The sequence below is a fragment of the Pseudophryne corroboree genome, chromosome 6, assembly GCF_028390025.1.
Source record: "Pseudophryne corroboree isolate aPseCor3 chromosome 6, aPseCor3.hap2, whole genome shotgun sequence".
NCBI lineage: Eukaryota > Metazoa > Chordata > Amphibia > Anura > Myobatrachidae > Pseudophryne > Pseudophryne corroboree.
Genome location: NC_086449.1, coordinates 270,329,682 through 270,354,453, shown reverse-complemented (window position 1 = coordinate 270,354,453; position 24,772 = coordinate 270,329,682). Strand labels below are relative to the sequence as shown.

The following is a 24,772-nucleotide window of genomic DNA, read 5'->3' as shown; positions in this document are numbered from 1 at the left end:
TCAGCTGATCATTTCCTCCAATCTGTTGTCAGTATTGTTAATCTGCATAATTGCCTAGCCAATCCCTTCCTTGCTGCAGGTATAAATACACTGTGCCTGAGCAAGGAAGGCGTCAGTGCTTTGGTTGTCAAACCTAGTTCCTGTTTGTCTCTCTCCTGTGATTGTCTTCCAGGTTCCAGCTCCTGTCTCAAGACTTCCACCATAGAGACCCGCACCAGCATTCCACCTGCGGTGTAGCCTGACTCTCCAATCCATTGTGGATTCATCTGTTTCCAGCTACAACATTACCTGCTTCCAGCTCAGCTTCCAGCAGAGTACAGCTTCCCTTAAAGGGCCGGTGTCCTTTCTACACTTTACCACTCTCCACCGGTATTATTATTTCTCCGCTCTCAAGTTCTACATTTCAGTTCATATTTCATCGCTCCCAAGTTCATTTATTATTTAACTGGTTCCAGCCAGTATCCACTCCGTGCTAACAACAGTCTGGTTCCAGCCAGTATCCACAGCAGCTGTTTTACCTTCAGCAACCCAGCTTTTCCTGGAACACCAGCTGGCACAATCCTGGGTTATCTCCATTGCTGCAGTCGGGCCTGGTAAGGACTTTCCATCTAGAAGATCATAAGAACTATCTCACACTACCAGTGCCCTGTGGCTCCTGCCATCCTGTAGTACCCAGGAACTGTATTTATTATTTGCTGACTTTTACGTTTTCTTTTACTGCTGCTGTGTTGCGGAGTTGTCATAATAAACATCATTGACTTTTATCTAAGTTGTCGTGGTCACGCCTTCGGGCAGTTATTATTCATGTTACTTACATGTCCAGGGGTCTGATACAACCTCCCAGGTTCCGGTACATCTCAGCCCCTACAACTGAGGCTGCCTCCCGTCAGATCAGGCCCTCAGTTGTGACAGAGATGATGCCATCTTCAAGCGTCGGCACTTCACCCGTGCGCAGTGTGAACGGCTCTGACATGTTCTAAATCCCGGGTCAGACACAGGATTTTGGTGGAAAAGGGGTAGTATGGACAGTTGGGGAGGTGGCAGTTAAAACATCACTTCAAACTCCAACACACTATCACTTAAAGATCCTCCCTTTTGGAGGTAGACACAACTCTGTGAATCTAATTTTCCATGTTAGTGTAACACCAGTTTCATAAATGACCCTAGCCAACAGCCAGCAAACAACACGACAATCTGCTACTGCAAATGCCATCATTTTATCATGGAGAGGTGTATACAAACTCTCTCAAGCAGTGAAATGCTCATCTTAAGCAACTCTTGAGCATTTCAACTGGAAACGGTTTATGATTAGGGTTTAAAATGGTTCTGTAAAGGAACACCCCCTCCACTCATTAGGCAGAGATACTGTAAGATGGTACCTTGCCACTATTATTGGTGGTACCCAGAGCAAAATGAAAAAAAATAAAAAAAAAATTTGCCCCTTAAATACTGGTCTTTAAAATTCATGATGTTTACTAAAACTGATACTAAAGTACAGTACAAATAGGAAACACAAATAAAGAAGGTGCGAGAGCAAGGTAAAACCTCAATATGACTGGGATAAATACCACGTGAACACACACTGTTGTGTGTGGGAAAATGGAAAGTGAATGGCTTGGTTCCTGGCTGCTGCTTAGACTCCCGAAGTTTTAGGGGCTATGATAGTATTAAATACATTTTAATGTATTTTTAGCACTCCTGCCACGAGTTTAGACTACAATGCTATACAGAAAATAGGAATTTGATACCGGTAATTACTTTTCTCCTAGTCTGTAGTGGATACTGGGGTCTTGTTCTTTAGTACCATGGGGTATAGATCGGGTCCACTGGAGCCTGGAACTTTAAAAACCTTTAGTGTGTGTATGTATGTGCTGGCTTCACCCCTCTATGCCCCTCCTACCAGACTCAGTCTAGGAAAACTGTGCCCAAGGAGACGGACATAATATGAGAGAAGAAACATTACAACAGCGGTGAGGCAACAAGCCAACACACAACCATAAACGAAAGGAGGGTGCTAACCAGCACAGAGGATAGCAACACCAACCTAACCAGGATAGCACAGCTATCCCAACAACATAATGAGACCGCAACATCGGTCCAACCAAATACTTACACAGGTAAGCAGGAACGAAGCACTGAGGCGGGCGCCCAGTATCCACTACGGACTAGGATAAAAGGAATTACCGGTAGGTATCAAATTTCTATTTTCTCTTACGCCCTAGTGGATACTGCGGTCTTGTACTTTAGTACCATGGGGAAGTCCCAAAGCTCTCAAATGGGTGGGAGAGTGCTGAGACACCTGTAAAACCGCCTGACCAAACTGAAAGTCATCCATGGCCAAGGTATCGAACCGACAGAATATAACAAACGTGTTTGAACCAGACCAAATAGCAGCTCGACACAACTGTAGGGCCGATACTCCCCGGGCAGCCACCCAGGAACAGCACAACGACCTTGTCAAGTGGGCCTGAATAGACGTCGGGAAGGGCAGAGCCGCCGAAGTATATGCCTGTTGAATGGTCAACCACAGCCAGCAAGCAATAGATTGCCTAGAAGCTGGACGATAACCTTGGAGGCATCATAAAGGACAAACAGCGAGTCATATTTCCGATGATGGGCCGTCCGTTTGACATAAATCTTCAGGGCCCTGACCACATCCAAGGACTCAGGACCAACGGAAGCGTCAGACAACACTGGAACCACAATAGATTGATTCACACTTTTGGCAAGAACTGAGGACAGGTCCTAAGTTCCGCTCTGTCTTTATGAAATATCAAATAACATCACCGTCTTCCAGGTGAGAAATTTTAACTCCAGCCAATGTAAGGGTTCAAACCAGTCCGATTGGAGAAAGTACAGAACCACATTGAGTGTCCCACAGAGCCTCGGGAGGTACAAAGCGCAGTTGCAAATGAAGAACTCCCTTCAGGAAAGTTTGTACTTCAGGCAACATGGCAAGTTGCTTCTGAAAGAAAATAGAGAGTGCAGAAATCTGAACTTTCATGGAGCCTAACCGTAGGACCATATCCACTACCGCTTGCAGGAAAAGTAGAAAATGACCAATTCTAAATGCCACGGGAGAAACCTTTCTACCCTCACACCAGGAAACATACTATTTCCAGATATAATGGTAATATTTCAACGTAACCATCATTCTGGCCTGGACCATGGTGGAAATGACCCTGGAGGGAAGACCCTTTCTGGCTAGAATTTCCCTCTCAACTTAAAAGCCGTCAAACATACCCACTGTAAGTCTGGATAGATGAACGGACCTTGTTGAAGAAGATCTTCTCGGAGCAGTAGAGGCCAGGAATCCTCCACAGCCATGGTTAGCAGGTCTGAGTACCACGCCCATCGAGGCCAATTTGGGGCAATTACAATTGCCTGGACACTTTCCCTTCTTAGTCTTTTGAGAACCCTTGGGATTAGCGGTAGAGGAGGGAACAGGTACACAAACTGGTACGTCCAAGGCGTCGTCAGCGCATTCACTGCTACAGCCTGCGGATCCCTCGTTCTGGAACAGTAACGGCATAGCTTCTTGTTGAGACAAGAAGTCATCAGATCTATCTGCGGACAGCCCCACCGGTGAATTAACTGTTGAAATACCTGGAGATGTAGGCCCATTTCCCCCGGATGGAGGTCGTGCCTGCTGAGGAAGTCTGCTTCATAGTTGTCCACTCCTGGAATGAATATGGCTGAGATGGCCCTTGCGTTGGCCTCCTCCCAGAGGAGGATTTTTGACACCTCTTGCATCGCCGGTCTGCTTCTTGTTCCCCCTTGTCAGTTTATGTACGCCAACACCGTGGCATTGTCCGACTGAACCTGGATCACCTGATCCTTCAGGAGATGAGAAGCCTGCAGAAGAGCATTGCAAATTGCCCTGAGTTCCAGGATGTTTATCGGCAGGACAGATTCCTGTCTCGACTATATCCTCTGGAACTGGGCTCCTTGGGTCACAGCCCCCCAACCCCGGAGGCTGGCATCCGTTGTCAGTAGAGTCCACGAGTGGATATTGAAACTCCTGCCCTCTATCAGGTGAGGAACCTGCAGCCACCATAATAGAGAAATCCAGGCTTTTGGAGATAAGGTCACTTCCTGATGAATGCGAAGGTGAGACCCCGACCAATTGTCCAGCAGATCCAGCTGAAAAGGCTGGGCATGAAATCTGCCGTATTGGATTGCCTCGTAAGCAGCCACCATCTTGCCCAGTAATCAGATGCAAAGATGTATGGATAACTTGCAAGGACTGAGCACCAAGCGAACCATAGCCTGGATAGTCAAGGCCTTGTCCTTTGGGAGAAACAACCTTTGAGATACTGTATCCAGAATAATTCCCAGGAACTGAAGATGTTGGGTTGGCTCCAGGTGAGATTTCTGAAAATTTAGGATCTACCCATGATCCGTAAGTAGGCGAGGTGTCAGTTCGATGCTGTGCCGCAGACGCTCCTTGGACACAGCCTTTATGAGATCATCCAAGTAGGGGACTATGTTTACTCCCATCATGCACAGTTGCAGCATCATCTCTGCCAAGACTTTGGTGAAGACCCTCGGCGCTGTGGATAATCCAAAGGGTAAGGCCTGAAACTGAAAATGGTCATCCAATATGGCGAAGCTGTGGTAAGCCTGATGAGGGGGCCACATGGGAATGTGTAGGTAAGCATCCTTGATATCCAGAGACACCAAGAATTCCCCCTCCTCCAGAGTGGCCACCACTGCCCGCAGGGATTCCATCTTGAATTTGAACACCTGTAGATACGGGTTTAGAGACTTCAGGTTCAAGTTGGGGTGCACCGAACTGTCTGGTTTGGGAATGACAAAAAGACTGGAGTAAAACCCCCTGTGGCGTAACAGAGGAGGTACTGGAACCACCCCTGTCTTCAAAAGTTTTTGAATAGCCTCTTGCAAGGTAACTTTTGCTGCGGATAAAGCTGGTAAACCCGACTTGAAAAATCTGTGAGTGAGTGTTTGAAATTCCAGCCGGTATCCTTGGGAAATGAGGTCCCTCACCCAAGGATCCCGGCAGGACTTTGCCCACACGTGGGCGAAATGTTGAAGACGAGTACCTACCTGAAAGTCGCATTGCTGTTGGGGCCAAACATCACGCAGAAGGTTTAGCGGCAGGGGATCCGGTGGTCTGGTCCAGGGAGACAGCAGTTGCAGGTTTACAGGACTTACCACGAGATCATCTGGGAGTGGTGGAGACCCCTCGGCCCCTGCCTCTGAACCTCACCACATGAAAGGACTGCAAGGAGGGTCCAGTGTAAGAATGTCTAGCAGGTGGCGCAGCCGATGGCAGATAGGTAGATTTACCCACCATTGCTTGGGAGATCCATTTATTTAATTTGTCTCCAAACAAGGCATCACCTGTAAATGGAAGATTTTCTACACCCTTTTGGAATCGGCATCTGCCGACCATTGACGTAACCACAGAGCTCTGCGTGCCGAAACTGCAATAGCAGTGGTGTGGCCATTTTCTTTACACAACTCTTTAATAGCCTCGCTCATAGAATTTGCAGCATGCTGTATATGTTGGAGCAAAGTAATGACCTCATCCCGGGGCAGAGAATCCAAACCTTCAATAACAATATCAGATCACTTGACTACTGCCCTGGAAATCCATCCACAAACTATTGTGGGGCGTTGTGCTGTTCCTGCTGCCGTATAAATTGCCTTGAGCGTGGTCTCAATTTTATGGTCAGCTAGCTCTTTCAGGGATATAGCCCCTGGTACTGTCAGTACCAATTTCTTTGACAGTCTGGATATCGACGTATCAAATGACAGGGGGGGGTTTCCCATACCTACCTGTCCTCAGCTGGGAGGGGAAAAGCAGATAAAAACCTCTGAGGAATTTTTTACATTTTTTATCAGGGTTCAACCAAGCCTCCCTGGCCAGGGAGTTTAATTCCTTAGACACAGGAAAAGTGGCTGAGGTCTTGTGTCTAACATTAAAGTATAACTCCTCCTCTGGTTCTGCCTCCTGATCCGATATGTGAAGGACCTCTCTTACAGCAAAAATGAGAGCCTCCACCTCAGGGGACAGTGAACTGTACTCATCCATATCATCATCATCCACCGCAGGCTGATCAGAATCAGACTGGAGCACTTGTGGCAGTGAGCGTTTATGTGAAACCACTAGAGGGGGCTGAGAAGCCTTCTTGGTATCTGCTGCTTTAGCCACACAATCAATAGAGTGTTTTAACACAAGTCTCTCTCTTTTAGCTGCAGCTAATTCTGAATTTACATTCTGAATCATGCTTTTAAAGCAATCTAGCCAGTCAGCTGCCTGTGAGCTAGGTCCCTGTGGAGATAAGGAACATTGCTCACACATGAGTGACCCCGCTGAGGACGGGGTAGAGTTTCAAGCAGCACACATAACCATGTCAACAGACATCTTTCACAATAGTAATACAGGACAACTCACTGACCAACACCTCCACACAGACCCTAGAGAGCTCCTGGAGTGACCCTGAGGAGCGGACACCAGCACACAGAACACAGCAGCACAGTGTGTAGAAATATGTGTATGACCTGATATTAGTGCAGCGGCACTACCGGTGGAGTGCTCCCCCCTTTTCTATGACCCCCTGGTACCAGTTTAACAGTCTGCAGCAGCGTGGGTCCTGGAGGAGCAGCATGCATACAGCCTTGAAGATCCGCAGCAGCAGGAAATGGTGCCTTCCCGCCGCTGGTCCCGCTCCAGGATGCTCCGCCCCTTGTAATGGGGCGCGGTCCCTACCATAGATTATACTGACCACGTAGTAGAATATGATTGTACAGTACACACAAAGCCTTGAGACAGTGAGCATTGCGGCGCAACAGCCCAGAGCCAGTTTGGGGGCCTGTAACCGCCGCGTGACTTGCCGCCAAAACTGCACTGGTGACCCGCTAACCAGGACCCCAGTGGAACACTCACCGCACCTTGTAACTTCTGCATCTGTTAGAGGGTGGCGGCTAGCTGTCGGCATGGGCACACATACTAACGATGTGTGATCAGTACCTCAGGAGCTCAGTGTCCTGTCAGCTGGGATTACGAACTATTAACCCTCAGGAGGTTGGTTCGGTCACCCCTCTAAGTCCCACGAAGCAGGTAGCCTGGTTGCCAACCAGAGCTACCTCAAAATAATAAACTAAAAAAAAGATAAAAGAAAATCTCTGGAGCTCCAGAGAAATGCACCCGGCTCCTTGGGCACATTTTTCTAAACTGAGTCTGGTAGGAGGGGCATAGAGAGGAGGAGCCAGCACACACATACACACCAGGGACGTGTAGTCAGGTGAGGCAGGGGAGTCATTAATGAGTAAAATAATACAAAGACGGTACTTATGACACATATTCTGTGTCATAAGTATCTTCTTTATTATTTTGATCATCATTATAAGGTGTAAAGTGGGGTTCGGAAGCACCGATCGTGGTGCCTCCCGTTGTGAATGGGGAAAGGTATGGGAGTGGGAGGTGGGCGCGGGCGGGGCCAAGCAATGGGCAGGAAAAGCCCATTGAAATTACATTGGAAAGCAGCACCGCTAGAGGTGCCGCTTTCATACAGGGACGTGTTTTCAACCTATGAAAGCACGCCTCTGTGAGTGAGGCCCCAGTGATTGGCCAGCGGATCTGTCACTGGATCCGCTGTCAATCACTGTGTTAGCGTCAGTGGCGATGGAGGTGCGGGCGGCGGAGGTGCGGGATGCGGCGGAGGTGCGGGTGGCGGGACGCGGCAGTCAGGGCCATTCTGCAGAGTTTTGTGGTGGAGCGGTACCCATTTAAAAAATGGCGCCTCAGCGTCATTTTTGAAATTCAAGATGGCTGCCGCGAGCCAATCACGGCTCGCTGCGTCATCACCCCGCCCCTTCCCGCTGACTTATATAAGTCAGCGCGAGGCAGCGACTGTCAGTCCGACAGCGGAGGAGGAGCAGAGAAGAGCACCTGAAGAGAGAAGACGCCGTGGAAGTCCTGGATGGGCGGCGGCTATGCAAAAGAGCTTAACAGCCGCCGCCCACCAGGTGAAGACGCCGGAAGCCCTGGGAAGGTGGCGGCCATGCAAAAAAGCTTAAAGGCCGACGCCTCCCAGGTGAAGATGCCGGAGGAAGACGCCGGAAGCCCTGGGGAGGTAGCGCCCCCCCCAGGTGAAGATGCCGGAAACCCAGGGAAGGCGGCGGCCACACAATAGAGCTTAAAGGCTGCCGCACCCAGGTGAAGACCCTGTGTAATAAAAACCGTGTTTTTTTTTATATTTTCTTTACAGGTGGACTACAGGTGCCAGCGGGCCCTTTATGTCCGGCCATGCTGGCACTTGTGCTGGTTGTTGCTCGGGAGGGGGGATCCCATTTTAATTTTTTGGGGGCCCCACTTTACGAGGAATTCCAGCCCTGGGCTGACCGGCTTGGGGGGGCACTTTAATGGCATGGCAGGGGACCCCACACTGAGAGTCTCCCCTGCTATGGCATTACCCCCCCTGGCTGGTTCTGCCTGGTGTTGGTTTTAGTGGTGTGTGGGGGGACTACACTCTTTATTTTTTCCTTTAATGGGGGGGGGGGGGGGGGAGAGGTGTTTAGCTGCCAGTGCCTCCTCAGCCAGTGAGTTCACCGCACGTCACTGATACACGCACTAAAGGTTTTTAAAGTGCCCGGCTCCAGTTGACCCGATATATACCCATGGTACTAAAGTACAAGACCCCAGTATCCACTGGGTTGTAAGAGAAAAAAAATAGTTCTATGCAATCAGTGTCACTCTTACTTATTTTTGGGCCACGTCTTTGTCATTTTGCTGCCCCATTTTCTTATTTTTTTGCAACCACTATGTATCACCTTTACATACCTATATGGTGGTTTCTTTGCAACGAGGGACCTTTCAAGGAATTGAGCCTCTCTAGGCAGTGTTTTGAGCTGGTATTCAGTATGGATATAGGAGATCATGCAGTTCGGAAGTCACCTGTTTGTGTAGGAATAATACAGTATGTCATGTTCATTCTACAGAAATTCAACCAGATAATACATATAAAATAGAAGTTTTGGGGCAGGGCAAATTGTGAACTTCCCTGATCAAACATCCTGGAGAGACATTACCCCCTAAGCACCATCCCCTCTGTGTTTCTCCAGCACCATCAACCCTGTGTCTCTTCAACACCATCTTCTCTTGTCGCACCAGCATTACCTCCCCTGTGTCTCACTAGCGCCACCTCTCCCTTCGTCTCAATACCGCCATCCCCTCCCTGTATCTCAAAGGTGTCACTCCCTCTGTGTCTTTACAGAACCATCTTTCTGCCTCTCTCCAGCTCACATCACCTGTGTCTGTCCGGCCACTCACCCCCCTGTGTTACTCTACTCAAGCCCCCTCTCACTTTCTTCGTCTTCTCTTCTGCACACAGTGCCTGCTCCTTTTCATTGGAGTTGCGTGAGCAGGTAAATGCATGCCGACAGAGCGCTACCCAGTGGCGTACCTAACATATTTGGCACCTAGGGAGGGTCCTTTATTTGGTACCCACACAGTATGCTCCAGTGCCCCCCCCCCCCCCCCCAATATGATCCCTAAAAAATGCACACAGCGCAGAACAGCTCTTGAGTCCCCTAATCAGCGTCATGCAACACTGATGAGGGGACTTGGGAGCCATTCTGTGCTTTATGCACTGTGCATGCAGAATGCAGAGCTTCTAGGAACAGGTACTGCTAGGCACCTATCCTCTGCAACTGCATAGCACTGTCAGTCAGGGCTACGGCGGAGACGGAACTGGTTTTGCTTACTTATACAGGTGACAAATGCAATTCTGCCCTGTCCAGTCCACTTTAACCCCTATTTAAGATTTTGGATCTCTAAGGGTTAAGCATATCAATGGGAAAACACTGTTTTGAATCCCTGACCCAGTTTCTATACTGGCCTGATTGTTTTATAAGTGTTTCTGGCGTCTGACCAGATTAATTTATTCATACAACAGGAATAAAAAAAAAATCCTAGTAAGTAGTCAAAATAGCTTAAGACACAGGAAAATGAAAAATACAACAAATACATTTTCAGAGACCGGTCACATTAGATGAGTGATGACATGTCCAACAGTTTCCACTATTTTACTACATCAACCAACCTTGTGTTTTATATACAAAGCTACAGTATAGTGCATTCTACTAAAGAGATGTAAAGTAGAGAATGATGGTAGATGGGCTAACATACGGAGTATGCGTGAGACCGAGTTACATATTAACTAAATTCTGGGATAACAGCAGAGACCCAATTGTAGTTAGTTGCTACCAGCTCTGAAAGCCCAGTCCCTGATAGTCGTTCCAGCCATTTCACAGCTGGTTATAATTACAGTTTCTTCTGCTTTATTTATCGGTTTCAGTATTTATTGCACAAGATTATTGGCAATCCAGACCGCTTAATTGTACTTTATCCAAGGTAAAGTTATCCAGCATTAAAGAGCCTGCTTCACAGTAAATTACATATTTATTAGATTTAGCAACTATCATTTCATTTTGGAAAGTACATCTAACACGTATTGTCTCACATCAGTGCTGCCTGCAAGTCTGCCAGGCTGGAAATTACAATATAGTACACACACACTTTTAACAGCCCTTACACATGATCTGCCATATCAGTCACAATCCCATGAAGGCATTAACTATATATGATAATGGATGATTGCTGGCCTGAAAATTGCTAAAGTAGTTTAGTCTTAAATGGGTTTACCACTTTACGTGAATCTTACACTAAAACCCTTCCCAATTTTTTGCCATTTGAACTAAAAGAAATTTGTATTAGAGTCTGTTGGTTTGCAAACATATTTAACTGCTTTGAAGGACAGGATTTTCATCCCTTCACATCCAGACCAATTTTAACCTTTTGCAATGTTTTGATTCAGATGGGCACTACAATCAGCCCTAACACTCCATTCCATCAATTCATCCTAAATATTTCAGCAAGACTGATCTCCCTCCCGCTACTTCATATCTGCTTCCCCAGTTTATAATAATGTACTTCACATTCACTGGCACAAATTTACAGAAGGAAATTCAAGCTACTCACCCTCATTTTCAAAGCTTTCCCTAACTGCTTGAATACATACTGTACATCTTTCACTGTCTTATTAGAGGCATAGGGGGTCATTCCGAGTTGATCGCTCGCTGCCTTTTTTCGCAGCGCAGCGAACAGGTTACTACTGCGCATACGTATGCACTGCATGCTTGCCTACCTGACCCTCTCCATGAGGGAGAAAATGCTCTGTTCCTGGACTTTCCTGGTAATGTATGATTGCCATCACCTGTGGTGAGCTAGTTAAGTGATAAGAAAGGTGTTTCACCACAGGTGATGGCAATCATACATTACCAGGAAAGTCCAGGAACAGAGCATTTTCTCCCTCATGGAGAGGGTCAGGTAGGCAAGTATGCTGCACTGCAATGCGCAGGAGCGTCGTACGAGTACAAAGCAGATCGTTGCTGAGCGATGGATTTAACGAAGAATCCATTCGCACAGCTGATCGCAAGGAGACTGACAGGAAGAGGGCGTCTGTGGGTGGCAATTGACCGTTTTCAGGGAGTGTTTGGAAAAACGCAGGCATGTCCTACCGTGTGCAGGGCGGGTGTCTGACGTCAAATCCGGGACCAAAAAGACTGAAGTGATCGCAAGGGCTGAGTAAGTCCAGAGCTACTCAGAAACTGCAAAAAACTTTTTCGTCCCGCTCGGCTGCACACGCGTTTGCACACTTGCAAAGCAAAAATACACTCTCCCGTGGGTGGCCACTATGCTTTTGCACGGCTGCTAAAAGCAGACCCTCCAACATGACCCGCCCCACTAGGTACAAAATGCTCTGTTTCTGGACTTCCCTCTTAATTTATGATTTCCATCACCCGTGTTGAACTAGTTAAATGATAGGAAAGCTGTTTCTTCACAGGTGATGGCAATCATAAATTAAGAGGGACATCCAGAAACAGAGCATTTTGTACCTAGTGGGGCGAGTCATGTTGGAGGGTATGCTAAAAGTAGCTAGCGAGCGATCAACTCAGAATGTCCCCCCCAAACCCTCTATTCCACTGAAATATGCCTCTCCACTTCTCTAATAACCATTTCTTACCCCCATCTCCATGACTTTTGCCAGGCTGCTCCCCACTTATGGAACGTCTTACCCAGGGCTTAAAGTGTTCCTGCAGAGGTGGTGGAACTCATTCACACACACACACACACACACACACACACACACACACACACACACACACACACACACACACACACACACACTATATTCCATTAGGCGGAGCCAGGGTATTCGGCATCCCATTGCAAACTATAAATGTGTGCATTACCTCTTGCACTTTATAAAGGGACAGTGGTCACACAATAGTACCCACAAATCTAATTACACCGCACAGTATACCACAGTATTAATCCCATTACACCTCATGTAGTGCCGCGATTCATATCACACCGCATAGTAGTGTCCCTAATTCACGTTATGACACACAGCAGTGCCCCTCATTCACATTACATCACTCAGTAGTGCCCTTTATTCATGTCATAATACAAAGTGGTACTGCTTACACACGATATGGAATTACTGTACAAGGCCATCGAGTAGGTGGAACTAGTTCCATCTACAATTACAGTTCCACCTCGTTCACCCTCACTTTAACCCCTGGTCTTAGCCCACCAAGTCAGAACCCCGCCAACATTGAGAACCATGAGACCTCTGCCACAAATAGCAAAACCATCAATGGCAAACCAGTGATTGCTGCTAACCATTGATGGCCAATGGCCATCCCTACTGACAAGTATGGGTCTCTCTATCCTCTACCTCATGTCTGTGGTACGTGTCCAGACCCCATACAAGCAGTGGCCATGCTGTGCGTATACCACAAGAATACCAGGTATTGTCATGCGCATGTTTGTGCATACACAACTGTATTGCCAATGTGTTCAACACATCACCATATTTATGTTGACATCATCAAGTGCACATGCACACATGGAGTGGAATTCATATGTTTGAAAAGTTGGTTGGGTGTATGCAGTGGCGTAAGTTCGTCCCAGTCGCCCGGAGGCATGATAAATGTTGGTGCCCCTCTACATATACACACATACCATATGTAACTATCTGGCACTCAGGGTGAACAGGTGTAGCGTGCTCAGGTAGCTTTCCCAATAGTAATATAGAATAGATACACATACAAAGTGGACGCACTCCAAGTCAGTCATTACAATAAAACAGACAGCAGCATACCTTTATAGTACACCTACTGTGCTCCCTCACCCGCCAGTGGGTCTCGATGGAGATGCTTTGGCGCAGCGCTGTGCCGATATATATAAAAAACACATAAACATCTCATTCATTTAAAAACACACACGCCTCTTCCACTTAAAATAAGAATTTACTTACCGATAATTCTATTTCTCGTAGTCCGTAGTGGATGCTGGGGACTCCGTAAGGACCATGGGGAATAGCGGCTCCGCAGGAGACTGGGCACAAAAGTAAAGCTTTAGAACTACCTGGTGTGCACTGGCTCCTCCCCCCATGACCCTCCTCCAAGCCTCAGTTAGGATACTGTGCCCGGACGAGCGTACACAATAAGGAAGGATTTTGAATCCCGGGTAAGACTCATACCAGCCACACCAATCACACCATATAACTTGTGATCTAAACCCAGTTAACAGCATGATAACAGAGGAGCCTCTAGAAAAGATGGCTCACTACAGCAATAACCCGATTTTTTGGTAACAATAACTATGTACCAGTATTGCAGACAATCCGCACTTGGGATGGGCGCCCAGCATCCACTACGGACTACGAGAAATAGAATTATCGGTAAGTAAATTCTTATTTTCTCTGACGTCCTAGTGGATGCTGGGGACTCCGTAAGGACCATGGGGATTATACCAAAGCTCCCAAACGGGCGGGAGAGTGCGGATGACTCTGCAGCACCAATTGAGAGAACTCCAGGTCCTCCTCAGCCAGGGTATCAAATTTGTAGAATTTTACAAACGTATTTGCTCCTGACCAAGTAGCTGCTCGGCAAAGTTGTAAAGCCGAGACCCCTCGGGCAGCCGCCCAAGATGAGCCCACCTTCCTTGTGGAATGGGCTTTTACAGATTTTGGCTGTGGCAGGCCTGCCACAGAATGTGCAAGCTGAATTGTACTACAAATCCAACGAGCAATAGTCTGCTTAGAAGCAGGAGCACCCAGCTTGTTGGGTGCATACAGAATAAACGAGTCAGATTTTCTGACTTCAGCCGTCCTGGAAACCTATATTTCCAGGGCCCTGACAACGTCTAGCAACTTGGAGTCCTCCAAGTCCCTAGTAGCCGCAGGCACCACAATAGGTTGATTCAGGTGAAACGCTGAAAACCACCTTAGGGAGAAACTGAGGACGAGTCCTCAATTCCGCCTTGTCCGAATGGAAAATCAGATGAGGGCTTTTACAGGATAAAGCCGCCAATTCTGACACGCACCTGGCCCAGGCCAGGGCCAACAGCATGACCACTTTCCATGTGAGATATTTTAACTCCACAGATTTAAGTGGTTCAAACCAATGTGACTTTTGGAACCCAAAAACTACATTGAGATCCCAAGGTGCCACTGGAGGCACAAAAGGAGGCTGTATATACAGTACCCCTTTTACAAACGTCTGAACTTCAGGGACTGAAGCTAGTTCTTTTTGGAAGAAAATTGACAGGGCCGAAATTTGAACCTTAATGGACCCCAATTTCAGGCCCATAGACACTCCTGTTTGCAGGAAATGTAGGAATCGACCTAGTTGAAAATTCCTCCGTCGGGGCTTACTGGCCTCGCACCACGCAACATATTTTCGCCAAATGCGGTGATAATGTTTTGCGGTTATATCCTTCCTGGCTTTGATCAGGATAGAAATGACTTCATCCGGAATGCCTTTCTCCTTCAGGATCCGGCGTTCAACCGCCATGCCGTCAAACGCAGCCGCGGTAAGTCTTGGAACAGACAGGGTCCTTGCTGGAGCAGGTCCCTTCTTAGAGGTAGAGGCCACGGATCCTCCGTGAGCATCTCTTGAAGTTCCGGTTACCAAGTCCTTCTTGGCCAATCCGGAGCCACGAATATAGTGCTTACTCCTCTCCATCTTATGATTCTCAGTACCTTGGGTATGAGAGGCAGAGGAGGGAACACATACACTGACTGGTACACCCACTGTGTTACCAGAGCGTCTACAGCTATTGCCTGAGGGTCCCTTGACCTGGCGCAATACTTGTCGAGTTTTATAAACATGTGGAAGACTTCTGGGTGAAGTCCCCACTCTCCCGGGTGGAGGTCGTGTCTGCTGAGGAAGTCTGCTTCCCAGTTGTCCACTCCCGGAATGAATACTGCTGACAGTGCTATCACATGATTTTCCGCCCAGCGAAGAATCCTTGCAGCTTCTGCCATTGCCCTCCTGCTTCTTGTGTCACCCTGTCTGTTTACGTGGGTGACTGCCGTGATGTTGTCCGAATGGATCAACTCCGGGTGACCTTGAAGCAGAGGTCTTGCTGAGCTTAGAGCATTGTAAATGGCCCTTAGCTTCAGGATATTTATGTGAAGTGATGTCTCCAGGCTTGACCATAAGCTCTGGAAATCCCTTCCCTGTGTGACTGCTCCCCAGCCTCGCAGGCTGGCATCCGTGGTCACCAGGACCCAGTCCTGAATGTCGAATCTGCGGCCCTCTAGAAGATGAGCACTCTGCAACCACCACAGGAGAGACACCCTTGTGCTTGGTGACAGGGTTATCCGCTGATGCATCTGAAGATGCGACCCGGACCATTTGTCCAGCAGGTCCCACTGGAAAGTTCTTGCGTGGAATCTGCCGAATGGGATTGCTTCGTAGGAAGCCACCATTTTTCCCAGAACCCTTTCATTGATGTACTGAGACTTGGCTCGGTTATAGGAGGTTCCCGACTAGCTCGGATAACTCCCTGACTTTCTCCTCCGGGAGAAACACCTTTTTCTGGACTGTGTCCAGGATCATCCCTAGGAACAGAAGACGAGTCGTCGGAATCAGCTGCGATTTTGGAATATTGAGAATCCAATCGTGCTGCCGCAACACTACCCGAGATAGTGCTACACCGACCTCCAACTGTTCCCTGGATCTTACCCTTATCAGGGAATCGTCCAAGTAAGGGATAACTAAAATTCCCTTCCTTCGAAGGAATATCATCATTTCGGCCATTACCTTGGTAAAGACCCGGGGTGCCGTGGACCATCCATACGGCAGCGTCTGAAACTGATAGTGACAGTTCTGTACCACAAACCTGAGGTACCCTTGGTGAGAAGGGTAAATTGGGACATGAAGGTAAGCATCCTTGATGTCCCGAGACATCATGTAGTCCCCTTCTTCCAGGTTCGCAATCACTGCTCTGAGTGACTCAATCTTGAATTTGAACCTCCGTATGTAAGTGTTCAAGATTTTAGATTTAGAATCGGTCTCACCGAGCCGTCCGGCTTCGGTACCACAACAGTGTGGAATAATACCCCGTTCCCTGTTGCAGGAGGGGTACCTTGATTATCACCTGCTGGGAATACAGCTTGTGAATGGCTTCCAAAACTGCCTCCCTGTCAGAGGGAGACATCGGTAAAGCCGACTTTAGGAAACGGCGAGGGGGAGACGTCTCGAATTCCAATTTGTACCCCTGAGATATCACCTGAAGGATCCAGGGGTCTACTTGCGAGTGAGCCCACTGCGCGCTGAAATTCATTGAGACGGGCCCCCACCGTGCCTGATTCTGCTTGTAAAGCCCCAGCGTCATACTGAGGGCTTGGCAGAGGCGGGAGAGGGCTTCTGTTCCTGGGAACTGGCTGATTTCTGCAGCCTTTTTCCTCTCCCTCTGTCACGGGGCAGAAATGAGGAACTTTTTGCCCGCTTGCCCACGAAAGGACTGCGCCTGATAATACGGCGTCTTCTTATGTTGAGAGGCGACCTGGGGTACAAACGTGGACTTCCCAGCTGTTGCCGTGGCCACCAGGTCTGAAAGACCGACCCCAAATAACTCCTCGCCTTAATAAGGTAATACTTCCAAATGCCGTTTGGAATCCGCATCACCTGACCACTGTCGTGTCCATAACCCTCTACTGGCAGAAATGGACAACGCACTTAGACTTGATGCCAGTCGGCAAATATTCCGCTGTGCATCACGCATATATAGAAATGCATCTTTTAAATGCTCTATAGGCAATAATATACTGTCCCTATCTAGGGTATCAATATTTTCAGTCAGGGAATCCGACCACGCCAACCCAGCACTGCACATCCAGGCTGAGGCGATTGCTGGTCGCAGTATAACACCAGTATGTGTGTAAATACATTTTAGGATACCCTCCTGCTTTCTATCAGCAGGATCCTTAAGGGCGGCCATCTCAGGAGAGGGTAGAGCCCTTGTTCTTACAAGCGTGTGAGCGCTTTATCCACCCTAGGGGGTGTTTCCCAACGCACCCTAACCTCTGGCGGGAAAGGATATAATGCCAATAACATTTTAGAAATTATCAGTTGTTATCGGGGGAAACCCACGCATCATCACACACCTCATTTAATTTCTCAGATTCAGGAAAACTACAGGTAGTTTTTCCTCACCGAACATAATACCCCTTTTTGGTGGTACTCGTATTATCAGAAATGTGTAAAACATTTTTCATTGCCTCAATCATGTAACGTGTGGCCCTACTGGAAGTCACATTTGTCTCTTCACCGTCGACACTGGAGTCAGTATCCGTGTCGGCGTCTATATCTGCCATCTGAGGTAACGGGCGCTTTAGAGCCCCTGACGGCCTATGAGACGTCTGGACAGGCACAAGCTGAGTAGCCGGCTGTCTCATGTCAACCACTGTCTTTTATACAGAGCTGACACTGTCACGTAATTCCTTCCAACAGTTCATCCACTCAGGTGTCGACCCCCTAGGGGGTGACATCACTATTACAGGCAATCTGCTCCGTCTCCACATCATTTTTCTCCTCATACATGTCGACACAAACGTACCGACACACAGCACACACACAGGGAATGCTCTGATAGAGGACAGGACCCCACTAGCCCTTTGGGGAGACAGAGGGAGAGTTTGCCAGCACACACCAGAGCGCTATATATATACAGGGATAACCTTATATAAGTGTTTTTCCCCTTATAGCTGCTGTATTTTTAATACTGCGCGTAATTAGTGCCCCCCTCTCTTTTTTAACCCTTTCTGTAGTGTAGTGACTGCAGGGGAGAGCCAGGGAGCTTCCCTCCAACGGAGCTGTGAGGGAAAATGGCGCCAGTGTGCTGAGGAGATAGGCTCCGCCCCCTTCTCGGCGGCCTTATCTCCCGTTTTTCTGTGTATTCTGGCAGGGGTTAAATTCATCCATATAGCCCAGGAGCTATATGTGATGCATTTTTTTTGCCATCCAAGGTGTTTCTATTGCGTCTCAGGGCGCCCCCCCCCCCAGCGCCCTACACCCTCAGTGACCGGAGTGTGAAGTGTGCTGAGAGCAATGGCGCACAGCTGCAGTGCTGTGCGCTACCTTGTTGAAGACAGGACGTCTTCTGCCGCCGATTTTCCGGACCTCTTCTGTCTTCTGGCTCTGTAAGGGGGCCGGCGGCGCGGCTCTGGGACCGAGCTCCATGGCTGGGCCTGTGATCGGTCCCTCTGGAGCTAATGGTGTCCAGTAGCCTAAGAAGCCCAATCCACTCTGCACGCAGGTGAGTTCGCTTCTTCTCCCCTTAGTCCCTCGATGCAGTGAGCCTGTTGCCAGCAGGTCTCACTGAAAATAAAAAACCTAAACTAAAACTTTCACTAAGAAGCTCAGGAGAGCCCCTAGTGTGCACCCTTCTCGTTCGGGCACAAAAATCTAACTGAGGCTTGGAGGAGGGTCATGGGGGGAGGAGCCAGTGCACACCAGGTAGTTCTAAAGCTTTACTTTTGTGCCCAGTCTCCTGCGGAGCCGCTATTCCCCATGGTCCTTACGGAGTCCCCAGCATCCACTAGGACATCAGAGAAACATACATACACCACTTTCACTTAAACGTACATACGCCGCTTTCACTTAAACACACATACGCCTTTCACTTAAACACACACATGCCTCCTTCACTTAAAAACACACACACACACACACACACACACACACACACACACACCGCTTTCACTTAAACACACACACATGCCTCTCTCTTACACACATACACATTCAGAAACGGACACCCCTCCATATATTTGTAAGGTAGTGTGTACCCAGACCAGGTGTATGCTCTGTACATAGTCCTGTAGAAATGCTCAAATGCCTCCTTTAATCCTTGCCTCTCACACACATGCCTCTCACATACACACACACACATGCCTCTCACTTATTTACACACACACACACACACACACACACACACACACACACACATGCCTCTCACTTATTTACACACACACACACACACACACACACATGCCTCACACACACAAATGCCTCTCACTTACACACACACATGCCTCTCACACACATGCCTCTCACTTACACACATACATGCCTCTCACACACATCTCTCTCACTTACACAAACACATGCCTCTCACTTACACACACATGCCTCACACACACACATGCCTCTTACTTACACACACACACACACACACACGCCTCTCACTTACACAGACACACATATGCCTCTCACTTACACACACACCTCTCACACACATCTCTCACACACATGCCTCTCACTTACACACACACACATCCCTCTCACACACATTCCTCTCACACACACACACACACACACACACACACACACATCCCTCTCACACACATGCCTCTCACACACACACACACCACACTCACATGCCTCACACACACACGCCTCTCACACACAGACACACACACATGCCTCTCACACACATACCTCTCACACAGCCTCTTTTACTTGAACACACAACTTTCCTTAAAAATACACACACACACACACACACACACACACACACACACACACACACACACACACACACACACAGACCTCACTTTAAAACATGCAAACACATTGCTTCCAACATTTATTAAAGCCCCCCCAGCACCCCCAACTACACCTTCCCCACACCCCCCACAGTGCAGCTTGAGGCAAGTGCTGCCAGTGCCTACCTTTGGCTGTCATAAGCCTGACTGAGGAACAGTGTGCTTCCCTCGGCTGGCTTGCTTAACTGGAAGACCCCGGGAGGAGCTGTGCTCTGGAGCTCCCCCTAGCTGCAGCCAGTGCCAGCTCTCTGTATATACAGGAGAGAGCTTCCGTGTCACTGACACAGCTCCTCCGACTGCAAGAATTATTAAAAAAAAAAAAAAGTAGCAGCATGAGATAGTCAGGCAGCAGGAGACAGTGGAGGTGATGTGCCCCCTTGAGGTCAGGAGCCCGGCGGCAGCCGACTCCACTGCCTCCCGCAGTTCTGCCACTGGGTGTCTGTATTTTCCTGTCTATTAGATAGGAAAGAACAGACTCCCAACTGACTTTTCACACATTTGAATCTCCCCCATGGAATGCTGGATAATACTTTAAAAGCCTGAGCCCAGCACTGAACTTTCTCTAACACCCCAAACAATAAAGAACTATTTTACCCATTACCACCAGAACTATACTCTCTCAGTACTTTATCGTCATGTCTTACTCCTTTAGCGCTATGGTTATACACAATGAAAAAAATGCAAATGAAAGACAACTACAGACATAGGGGTATATTCAATTGCGGTCGAATTGCGCCTTTTTTTCGTCCGTTTAAAAATTTGCCTGTACTCGACAGCCGCAGCCCTGCCGCCGGGACCATGAATTTACCATATGCAATGCAAAACGGATTCGACACTCCCCTTGGCGGATAACGGACCAATCGGCGAGTAGTAGTCCTGAATTCGACTTCCCGCCGTTTGCAGCCCTTTATTAGGGCTTGTTTGCTGCGTGCTCAGCAGCCATTTTGTGAACCTGCAGAGAGGTGTGAGGAGGTGCAGAGCTAGCAAATTGATTGTTTGCTGTGGTATCGTTTGGACACCCAGCAGGCTTTATTCCAGGACAGATAGGAGGATACCTGTTACCCCGGAGGAGAGTCGTTTTTGGAGCTATTACTACATTTGTAGGTAAGTACCACATGTGGGTCTGGTGTTGCATGTATGTGTTTGTGTAGTGGGGGTTGCCATGAGGTGTACATGGGGTGTTTGGGTATGTGTGCAGGTATGTGTATAGCTCCTGCTTGTTTTGCTGCATTTTTTTGTGGAGTTTTTTGTTTTGGGGTATTTTTTCACGTTTTTTTTTTTTTTTTTCCCCCTTAAAATGACTTTTTGGGTCATGCTTTTGCATTGGTGTACCTCCAGCATGTGCAGGAATGATTTTTGGCTAGTTTGGGCTGATTTTAGTGTGTGTCGGTATCAATGCGGTCGACATGTCGTGTCGCTTGTTTGCTAAAACAGTTTTTTTCCCTCCTATTTTAGCACTGGTGTACCTCCAGAATGTGCAGGGATGCTTTTTGGCTTGTTTGGGTGACTTGGAGCAAGTTTGTGTCAGACATGCGGTCGACATGTGGTGTCGTTTGTTTGCCAAACAGGTTTTCTCCCTCCTATTTCTCTGACGTCCTAGTGGATGCTGGGAACTCCGTAAGGACCATGGGGAATAGCGGCTCCGCAGGAGACTGGGCACAAAAGTAAAGCTTTAGGACTACCTGGTGTGCACTGGCCCCCTCCCCTATGACCCTCCTCCAAGCCTCAGTTAGATTTTTGTGCCCGAACGAGAAGGGTGCACACTAGGGGCTCTCCTGAGCTGCTTAGTGAAAAGTTTAGTTTTAGGTTTTTTATTGTCAGTGAGACCTGCTGGCAACAGGCTCACTGCATCGAGGGACTAAGGGGAGAAGAAGCGAACTCACCTGCGTGCAGAGTGGATTGGGCTTCTTAGGCTACTGGACACCATTAGCTCCAGAGGGATCGAACACAGGCCCAGCCATGGAGTCCGGTCCCAGAGCCGCGCCGCCGGCCCCCTTACAGAGCCAGAAGCAAGAATAGGTCCGGAAAATCGGCGGCAGAAGACATCCTGTCTTCACCAAGGTAGCGCACAGCACTGCAGCTGTGCGCCATTGCTCCTCAGCACACTTCACACTTCGGTCACTGAGGGTGCAGGGCGCTAGGGGGGGGCGCCCTGAGCAGCAATAAAAACACCTTGGCTGGCGAAAATACATCACATATAGCCCCCAAGGCTATATGGATGAATTTTAACCCCTGCCAGATTACACTGAAAAACGGGAGAAAAGGCAGCCGAGAAGGGGGCGGAGCCTATCTCCTCAGCACACTGGCGCCATTTTCCCTCACAGCTCCGTTGGAGGGAAGCTCCCTGGCTCTCCCCTGCAGTCACTACACTACAGAAAGGGTTAAAAAAGAGAGGGGGGCACTAATTAGGCGCAGTATAAACAATACAGCAGCTATAAGGGGAAAAACACTTATATAAGGTTATCCCTGTATATATATATATAGCGCTCTGGTGTGTGCTGGCAAACTCTCCCTCTGTCTCCCCAAAGGGCTAGTGGGGTCCTGTCCTCTATCAGAGCATTCCCTGTGTGTGTGCTGTGTGTCGGTACGTTTGTGTCGACATGTATGAGGAGGAAAATAATGTGGAGGCGGAGCAAATTGCCTGTAATAGGGATGTCACCCCCTAGGGGGTCGACACCTGAGTGGATGAACTGTTGGAAGGAATTACATGACAGTGTCAGCTCTTTACAAAAGACAGTGATTGACATGAGACAGCCGGCTACTCAGCTTGTGCCTGTCCAGACGTCTCATAGGCCGTCAGGGGCTCTAAAGCGCCCGTTACCTCAGATGGCAAATACAGACGCCGACACGGATACTGACTCCAGTGTCGACGGTGAAGAGACAAATATGACTTCCAGTAGGGCCACACGTTACATGATTGAGGCAATGAAAAATGTTTTACACATTTCTGATAATACGAGTACCACCAATAGGGGTATTATGTTCGGTGAGGAAAAACTACCTGTAGTTTTCCTGAATCTGAGAAATTAAATGAGGTGTGTGATGAAGCGTGGGTTTCCCCCGATAAAAAAACTGATAATTTCTAAACAGTTATTGGCATTATATCCTTTCCCGCCAGAGGTTAGGGTGCGTTGGGAAACACCCCCAAGGGTGGATAAAGCGCTCACACGCTTGTCAAAACAGGGGCTCTACCCTCTCCTGAGATGGCCGCCCTTAAGGATCCTGCTGATAGAAAGCAGGAGGGTATCCTAAAATGTATTTACACATTATACTGCGACCAGCAATCGCCTCAGCCTGGATGTGCAGTGCTGGGTTGGCGTGGTCGGATTCCCTGACTGAAAATATTGATACCCTAGATAGGGACAATATATTATTGCCTATAGAGCATTTTAAAGATGCATTTCTATATATGTGTGATGCACAGCGGGATATTTGCCGACTGGCATCAAGAGTAAGTGCGCTGTCCATTTCTGCCAGAAGAGGGTTATGGACACGACAGTGGTCAGGTGATGCGGATTCCAAATGGCATATGGAAGTATTGCCTTATAAAGGGGAGGAGTTATTTGGGGTCGGTCTTTCAGACCTGGTGGCCACGGCAACAGCTGGGAAATCCACGTTTTTACCCCAGGTCGCCTCTCAACATAAGAAGACGCCGTATTATCAGGCGCAGTCCTTTCGTTCCCATAAGGGCAAGTGGGCAAAAGGTTCCTCATTTCTGCCCCGTGACAGAGGGAGAGGAAAAAGGCTGCAGAAATCAGCCAGTTCCCAGGAACAGAAGCCCTCTCCCGCCTCTGCCAAGCCCTCAGCATGACGCTGGGGCTTTACAAGCAGACAGGGAGGCAGTTTTGGAAGCCATTCACAAGCTGTATTCCCAGCAGGTGATAATCAAGGTACCCCTCCTGCAACAGGGAAAGGGGTATTATTCCACACTGTTGTGGTACCGAAGCCGGACGGCTCGGTGAGACCGATTTTAAATCTAAAATCTTTGAACACTTACATACAGAGGTTCAAATTCAAGAGAAGGGGACTACATGGTGTCTCTGGACATCAAGGATGCTTACCTTCATGTCCCAATTTACCCTTCTCACCAAGGGTACCTCAGGTTTGTGGTACAGAACTGTCACTATCAGTTTCAGACGCTGCCGTTGGATGGTCCACGGCACCCCGGGTCTTTACCAAGGTAATGGCCGAAATGATGATACTCCTTCGAAGGAAGGGAGTTTTAGTTATCCCTTACTTGGACGATCTCCTGATAAGGGTAAGATCCAGGGAACAGTTGGAGGTCGGTGCAGTACTATCTCAGGTAGTGTTGCGACAGCACGGTTGGATTCTCAATATTCCAAAATCGCAGCTGGTTCCAACGACTCTTCTTCAGTTTCTAGGGATGATTCTGGACACAGTCCAGAAAAAGGTGTTTCTCCCGGAGGAGAAAGCCAGGGAGTTATCCGAGCTAGTCAGGAACCTCCTAAAACCGAGCCAAGTCTCAGTGCATCAATGCACAAGGGTTCTGGGAAAAATGGTGGCTTCCTACGAAGCAAGCCCATTCGGCAGATTCCACGCAAGAACTTTCCAGTGGGACCTGCTGGACAAATGGTCGGGGTTGCATCTTCAGATGCATCAGCGGATAACCCGGTCACCAAGGACAAGGGTGTCCCTCCTGTGGTGGTTGCAGAGTGCTCATCTTCTAGAGGGCCGCAGATTCGGCATTCAGGACTGGGTCCTGGTGACCACGGATGCCAGCCTGCGAGGCTGGGGAGCAGTCACACAGGGAAGAAATTTCCAGGGCTTATGGTCAAGCCTGGAGACATCACTTCACATAAATATCCTGGTGCTAAGAG

At 48.4% G+C, this 24,772-nt stretch overlaps 1 protein-coding gene across 10 annotated transcripts in view; it reads right to left on the bottom strand.

Moving 5' to 3' along the window:
• The window catches only part of FAM227B (family with sequence similarity 227 member B), a 1,159,103-nt gene that overhangs the window by 1,089,460 nt on the left and 44,871 nt on the right, over positions 1 to 24,772 (bottom strand). For 2 of the 10 annotated variants that reach the window (XM_063926025.1, XM_063926023.1), the window contains exon 2: positions 8,810 to 8,923. The exons of 6 other annotated variants lie outside the window; for them this stretch is intronic. The gene's annotated coding sequence lies outside the window, so the exon portion shown is untranslated. Of the gene's footprint in view, positions 1 to 8,809; positions 8,924 to 11,547; positions 11,763 to 24,772 lie in introns of those variants that run through there. 2 more of the 10 variants (XM_063926024.1, XM_063926026.1) reach the window with 2 other exon arrangements.